Source organism: Microcebus murinus, chromosome 18 (assembly GCF_040939455.1).
Source record: "Microcebus murinus isolate Inina chromosome 18, M.murinus_Inina_mat1.0, whole genome shotgun sequence".
Lineage (NCBI taxonomy): Eukaryota > Metazoa > Chordata > Mammalia > Primates > Cheirogaleidae > Microcebus > Microcebus murinus.
The window spans coordinates 1,460,267-1,467,122 of NC_134121.1; the positions used below are offsets into that span (position 1 = coordinate 1,460,267).

The 6,856-nt window shown below is 62.3% G+C and overlaps 1 non-coding gene across 1 annotated transcript; it reads right to left on the reverse strand.

Moving 5' to 3' along the window:
* Positions 1 to 2,945: 2,945 nt before the first annotated feature.
* LOC142862023 (5S ribosomal RNA) lies at positions 2,946 to 3,064 on the reverse strand. The gene has a single exon (XR_012913169.1). It is a non-coding gene; the product is annotated as a 5S ribosomal RNA (ribosomal RNA).
* Between the last annotated feature and the right edge of the window lie 3,792 nt (positions 3,065 to 6,856).

Below are 6,856 nucleotides of genomic sequence, written 5' to 3' on the forward strand. Positions count from 1 at the left end.
GAGAATTTTAAAGCTGACAGAATAGGCGAGGGAAGGCATAGGAGATTTCCACACCCAGCAAGGAAGACTTTCCCGAAATGGAAGAAAGAAACGAGCAAACAGAGACACCGGTAGCCCGCCCGGAAAAGAGTCTGCCCCTGAGAGAAAGCACCCTGACCAGGTTCACCCGTGGGTGGGTGGCGAGCCAGCGGCATTCAGAAGAGCGAGGCCCGCAGTCTGTGCGGAAGACACCTGCGCTCGGGTGTGTGTGGCGGCGGTGTGTGTGGCGGCGCGATTCACAAGCAGCTCTAGATGTTAAACCAAGGAGAAGCCAGGGAGTTCCCAACGCCCCAGGTGTCCTCAGCCCACGACTGGCTGCTGTGGGAATGCGAAGCCCGGCTCCTTGTCTCAGAGCGGGGTTCCCAGGAGGATCAGGCTGAAGCTGGGACTTGGCCTCAAAGTGTCCCCTCGCATAGCCACCCCCTTCCCCTTCCTGCTCCTCTACTCCTGGTGCCCCTCCATCCAGGGGCCAGACCTTAAAGAGTCACCGCAAGAGAATCCTGGTCCCAAAGGAGCCTTCTGGGGGACCGGTGCTGAGAGAGGTTGTGGGCATGGCCCGCTGGGGCTCTGCCCGACCCAGGGCTGAGAGATGCCACCTCCCAGCTCTGGGTCCCTGCAGGAAGTGTTGGCAAGCACAGGGCCGGTCCTCCAAAGGCCCAGGTGCAGGGAGCCCAGGCCAAGCAGCCTGTGGAAGAAGCCACTTGCCGTGCCACCCCGGGAACAGGACTGCAGGCCCCGGCCCTTCCCACCTCCTCCTCCTCCTCCTCCGCCCCGCACCCCCCCCCCCCGACATGGCACAGGGCTCAGAGACACCTCAGACTCTTGCTACCCAAAGTGCAAAGGGCATCAGTTGCTCCTCCAAACCCCCCGCCCAGCAGACCGCGTTGTCCAGCCAGCCCCCGGGCCTCCCTGGGGTGCCCAGCACAAAAGTGCAGACACCCACCGGACCCTCAGTCTCAGTTTTCGGAGGTTTTTGCCACTCTAAGGACCCGCAGGCCAGCTGGGCCTTCGGGCAGGACAGAGAGCCCCGGAATCCGACGTGGAGAGCTGCGTGTACGTCCGCATCAGGAGGCGGTCCCCACCTCCGCGGCTCTCCCCTTGCGGGGAGCGGCAGCCCAGCCGGCAGCCGCAGGGCCTCAGGGAAGACACCAGGCTGGGCCCCCGCGGCACAGCGGGGGCACGTCCCCCGCACTCACGCGACTTAGGGACGGCTGCTGGAGACTGCTGCGGCCACCCTGCTGCCGGGTTTCTGGAGGGCTTCCTGGAAGCAGCATCCACACCAAGCCCTTGGAAGGCCCAGGCGACGGAGGAGCCGGTCAGGCAGGGGCCGAGGACGGTGAGAGGCCGGGCGGGAAGGAGCGTGTCAGGCAGGGGCAGAGGACGGTGACCGGCCGGGCGGGGAGGAGCCGGTCAGGCGGGGGCCCAGGACAGTGACGGGCCTGGCCGGGGAGGAGTGCGTCAGGCAGGGGCAGAGGAGACGGGCTGGGTAAGGGTTAGGGTTACAGTTAGGGCACAATTCACAATCCCAAAGACGTGGAAGCGACCCGAGTGCCCATCCATCCAGGAGTGCATCAATAAAATGTGGCGCGTGGACACCACGGAGTGCCATTCGGCTGTGAGGAGCAGCGGTGAGAGGGCGCCTCTCGTGTTCTCCTGGCCAGAGCTGGAACCCGTTCCAGTAAGCCAAGTATCCCGAGAATGGACACACGAGCACCACGTGAGCGCGCTCACCAGCAAATTGGTACGAACGGATGGACGCCTAAGTGGACAGAGAGGAATCACCTTCATCGGGTGGGTGTCGGGCGGGTGGGGGGAGGGGAGGGGCATACACATCCATTAGGCATGGGGTGGGTGCGCACCGACTGGGGGATGGGCGCACTTGAAGCTCTGACCCGAGGGGGGAGGCTTGGAGAGGGCAAGGCACCCGACCTTAACATTGGTACCCCCACAATACGCTGGAACAACATGAGAGGTATATGAATAAGAACACAGGGGGGGCCGGGCGCGGTGGCTCACGCCTGTAATCCTAGCTCTCTGGGAGGCCGAGGCGGGCGGATTGCTCCAGGTCAGGAGTTCGAAACCAGCCTGAGCAAGAGCGAGACCCCGTCTCTACTAAAAATAGAAAGAAATTAATTGGCCAACTAATATATATAGAAAAACACAGCCGGGCGTGGTGGTGCATGCCTGTAGTCCCAACTACTCGGGAGGCTGAGGCAGCAGGATTGCTTGAGCCCGGAGATTGAGGTTGCTGTGAGCTAGGCTGACGCCATGGCACTCACTCTAGCCTGGGCAGCAAAACGAGACTCTGTCTCAAAAAAAAAAAAAAAAAGAACACAGGGGGGAGGGCGGCACGGGCAACACATGTCACCTGAATACTTGTACTCCCATCATCTGCTTGAAAAGAGAGAGAAAAGAAAATGCAATCCTAGAGGTAAGAGACACTTTTTAAAAATAATGAATCCGAAGAGAAAAGTAAAAGGAGGCCTGTGGAGCAGGTCTGGGTGTGACTCCGGATCCCCCAACATCAGGTGCCACCACCAAAGATTCCTGCGTGTAGCCCATAGAACCCCAAAAGCAACGGGACGAGTTCTGGTCACATACTCCCTCAAAATGACATCCTGGCCTTCTTCTGGAACTCCCTCCCCTCTCAGACTCTCAAGGTTTCCTCCAGCGTGTCGGTTCCCACAGAGCAGACCTTTGGTCTGAGACCTGACAGTCCAGATGCCACGCATGCTGCCGCGTGGCGGCGGTGTCGCGGCTTGGGACAAGAGGAGGCCCCACGGTGCGGGCTGGGGCGCCAGGCACCGCGCGGGCGCTGAGGGTGGGGGTGACCCCCACCCCGGGCCGCCGCCTCGCTCCCAGAAAGGGGACAGAACAAGAGGCAAGAAAAAAAAAAAAAAAGCAGCAGCCTGTGGCACCCGGTATTCCCAGGCGGTCTCCCATCCAAGTACTAACCAGGCCCGACCCTGCTTAGCTTCCGAGACCAGACGAGATCGGGGGCGTTCAGGGTGGTGTGGCCCTAGACCGCGGCGGAGGGCGCCCCTGCCCCGCTCGAGAAGCCGAGCCTCTCTGGGCTTCCCCGCCGCCGCCTCCCGCCCCAGGCCCCGCGCCGGGCCGGGCCGGGCCGGTTGAGTTCGCCGGCCGGGTCCCGCTGGCTCCCAGGGACGGGGGTGATGGGCGGGGCGGGGCGGGGCGGGGCGGGGTGGGGGGCTGTCTCTCTATACACACACACACACACTCACACTCACTCACACTCACACAAGATGCGCCTCCACGGCTGGACTCGCCAAGGTGGAGCCCTCCCAGCCCCCCTCGTCTCCTCGCCCGGCCTCCTTCACCTACCCGCTGCCCACCCCCAGCGCGTCGCTGCCGCTGACTGCGCACGCGCGGGACGCTCGCCCTTTGACCCCAGCCAGGGGCCGCCCTCCCCCACAACCCCTTTCAGCTGCGCCCCCCCCTCGCCCTGTGGGTGGGCTGCCGCCTATTCCCCCGGGCCAGGGCTGGGGCACAGCCAGTGTATGGGGCGTCTCTCTCTGGGGATGTGTCCCATGGGTGGGGTGGGGTGGCGTGGTTTGGGGGGCGCTGAAGAAATCAGTCCCCTCCATCTCCTACCTCTGGAAAACGCCCAAGCCCGTGGAGAACTGCCGGCACCGCTTCGTGGGGGCCGGGACCCTCCTCCGTGTCCTCCTGTGGCCCAGTCCAAGGGGCCTGGGCCTGGCCGGGGCTGCATTGGACCCCGACCACCCTGGCGTGTGGACTCGCTAAAAATCGGCCATTAGATATTGGATTCCAGCTTCCTGGAGGTCATTTCACTAATGAGTGCACCGGAAAGAGTTTCCTAATCCATCTGTGAGGGTGGCAACTGAAAGAGAATTTTAAAGCTGACAGAATAGGCGAGGGAAGGCATAGGAGATTTCCACACCCAGCAAGGAAGACTTTCCCGAAATGGAAGAAAGAAACGAGCAAACAGAGACACCGGTAGCCCGCCCGGAAAAGAGTCTGCCCCTGAGAGAAAGCACCCTGACCAGGTTCACCCGTGGGTGGGTGGCGAGCCAGCGGCATTCAGAAGAGCGAGGCCCGCAGTCTGTGCGGAAGACACCTGCGCTCGGGTGTGTGTGGCGGCGGTGTGTGTGGCGGCGCGATTCACAAGCAGCTCTAGATGTTAAACCAAGGAGAAGCCAGGGAGTTCCCAACGCCCCAGGTGTCCTCAGCCCACGACTGGCTGCTGTGGGAATGCGAAGCCCGGCTCCTTGTCTCAGAGCGGGGTTCCCAGGAGGATCAGGCTGAAGCTGGGACTTGGCCTCAAAGTGTCCCCTCGCATAGCCACCCCCTTCCCCTTCCTGCTCCTCTACTCCTGGTGCCCCTCCATCCAGGGGCCAGACCTTAAAGAGTCACCGCAAGAGAATCCTGGTCCCAAAGGAGCCTTCTGGGGGACCGGTGCTGAGAGAGGTTGTGGGCATGGCCCGCTGGGGCTCTGCCCGACCCAGGGCTGAGAGATGCCACCTCCCAGCTCTGGGTCCCTGCAGGAAGTGTTGGCAAGCACAGGGCCGGTCCTCCAAAGGCCCAGGTGCAGGGAGCCCAGGCCAAGCAGCCTGTGGAAGAAGCCACTTGCCGTGCCACCCCGGGAACAGGACTGCAGGCCCCGGCCCTTCCCACCTCCTCCTCCTCCTCCTCCGCCCCGCACCCCCCCCCCCCGACATGGCACAGGGCTCAGAGACACCTCAGACTCTTGCTACCCAAAGTGCAAAGGGCATCAGTTGCTCCTCCAAACCCCCCGCCCAGCAGACCGCGTTGTCCAGCCAGCCCCCGGGCCTCCCTGGGGTGCCCAGCACAAAAGTGCAGACACCCACCGGACCCTCAGTCTCAGTTTTCGGAGGTTTTTGCCACTCTAAGGACCCGCAGGCCAGCTGGGCCTTCGGGCAGGACAGAGAGCCCCGGAATCCGACGTGGAGAGCTGCGTGTACGTCCGCATCAGGAGGCGGTCCCCACCTCCGCGGCTCTCCCCTTGCGGGGAGCGGCAGCCCAGCCGGCAGCCGCAGGGCCTCAGGGAAGACACCAGGCTGGGCCCCCGCGGCACAGCGGGGGCACGTCCCCCGCACTCACGCGACTTAGGGACGGCTGCTGGAGACTGCTGCGGCCACCCTGCTGCCGGGTTTCTGGAGGGCTTCCTGGAAGCAGCATCCACACCAAGCCCTTGGAAGGCCCAGGCGACGGAGGAGCCGGTCAGGCAGGGGCCGAGGACGGTGAGAGGCCGGGCGGGAAGGAGCGTGTCAGGCAGGGGCAGAGGACGGTGACCGGCCGGGCGGGGAGGAGCCGGTCAGGCGGGGGCCCAGGACAGTGACGGGCCTGGCCGGGGAGGAGTGCGTCAGGCAGGGGCAGAGGAGACGGGCTGGGTAAGGGTTAGGGTTACAGTTAGGGCACAATTCACAATCCCAAAGACGTGGAAGCGACCCGAGTGCCCATCCATCCAGGAGTGCATCAATAAAATGTGGCGCGTGGACACCACGGAGTGCCATTCGGCTGTGAGGAGCAGCGGTGAGAGGGCGCCTCTCGTGTTCTCCTGGCCAGAGCTGGAACCCGTTCCAGTAAGCCAAGTATCCCGAGAATGGACACACGAGCACCACGTGAGCGCGCTCACCAGCAAATTGGTACGAACGGATGGACGCCTAAGTGGACAGAGAGGAATCACCTTCATCGGGTGGGTGTCGGGCGGGTGGGGGGAGGGGAGGGGCATACACATCCATTAGGCATGGGGTGGGTGCGCACCGACTGGGGGATGGGCGCACTTGAAGCTCTGACCCGAGGGGGGAGGCTTGGAGAGGGCAAGGCACCCGACCTTAACATTGGTACCCCCACAATACGCTGGAACAACATGAGAGGTATATGAATAAGAACACAGGGGGGGCCGGGCGCGGTGGCTCACGCCTGTAATCCTAGCTCTCTGGGAGGCCGAGGCGGGCGGATTGCTCCAGGTCAGGAGTTCGAAACCAGCCTGAGCAAGAGCGAGACCCCGTCTCTACTAAAAATAGAAAGAAATTAATTGGCCAACTAATATATATAGAAAAACACAGCCGGGCGTGGTGGTGCATGCCTGTAGTCCCAACTACTCGGGAGGCTGAGGCAGCAGGATTGCTTGAGCCCGGAGATTGAGGTTGCTGTGAGCTAGGCTGACGCCATGGCACTCACTCTAGCCTGGGCAGCAAAACGAGACTCTGTCTCAAAAAAAAAAAAAAAAAGAACACAGGGGGGAGGGCGGCACGGGCAACACATGTCACCTGAATACTTGTACTCCCATCATCTGCTTGAAAAGAGAGAGAAAAGAAAATGCAATCCTAGAGGTAAGAGACACTTTTTAAAAATAATGAATCCGAAGAGAAAAGTAAAAGGAGGCCTGTGGAGCAGGTCTGGGTGTGACTCCGGATCCCCCAACATCAGGTGCCACCACCAAAGATTCCTGCGTGTAGCCCATAGAACCCCAAAAGCAACGGGACGAGTTCTGGTCACATACTCCCTCAAAATGACATCCTGGCCTTCTTCTGGAACTCCCTCCCCTCTCAGACTCTCAAGGTTTCCTCCAGCGTGTCGGTTCCCACAGAGCAGACCTTTGGTCTGAGACCTGACAGTCCAGATGCCACGCATGCTGCCGCGTGGCCGCGGTGTCGCGGCTTGGGACAAGAGGAGGCCCCCCGGTGCGGGCTGGGGCGCCAGGCACCGCGCGGGCGCTGAGGGTGGGGGTGACCCCCACCCCGGGCCGCCGCCTCGCTCCCAGAAAGGGGACAGAACAAGAGGCAAGAAAAAAAAAAAAAAAAAAAGCAGC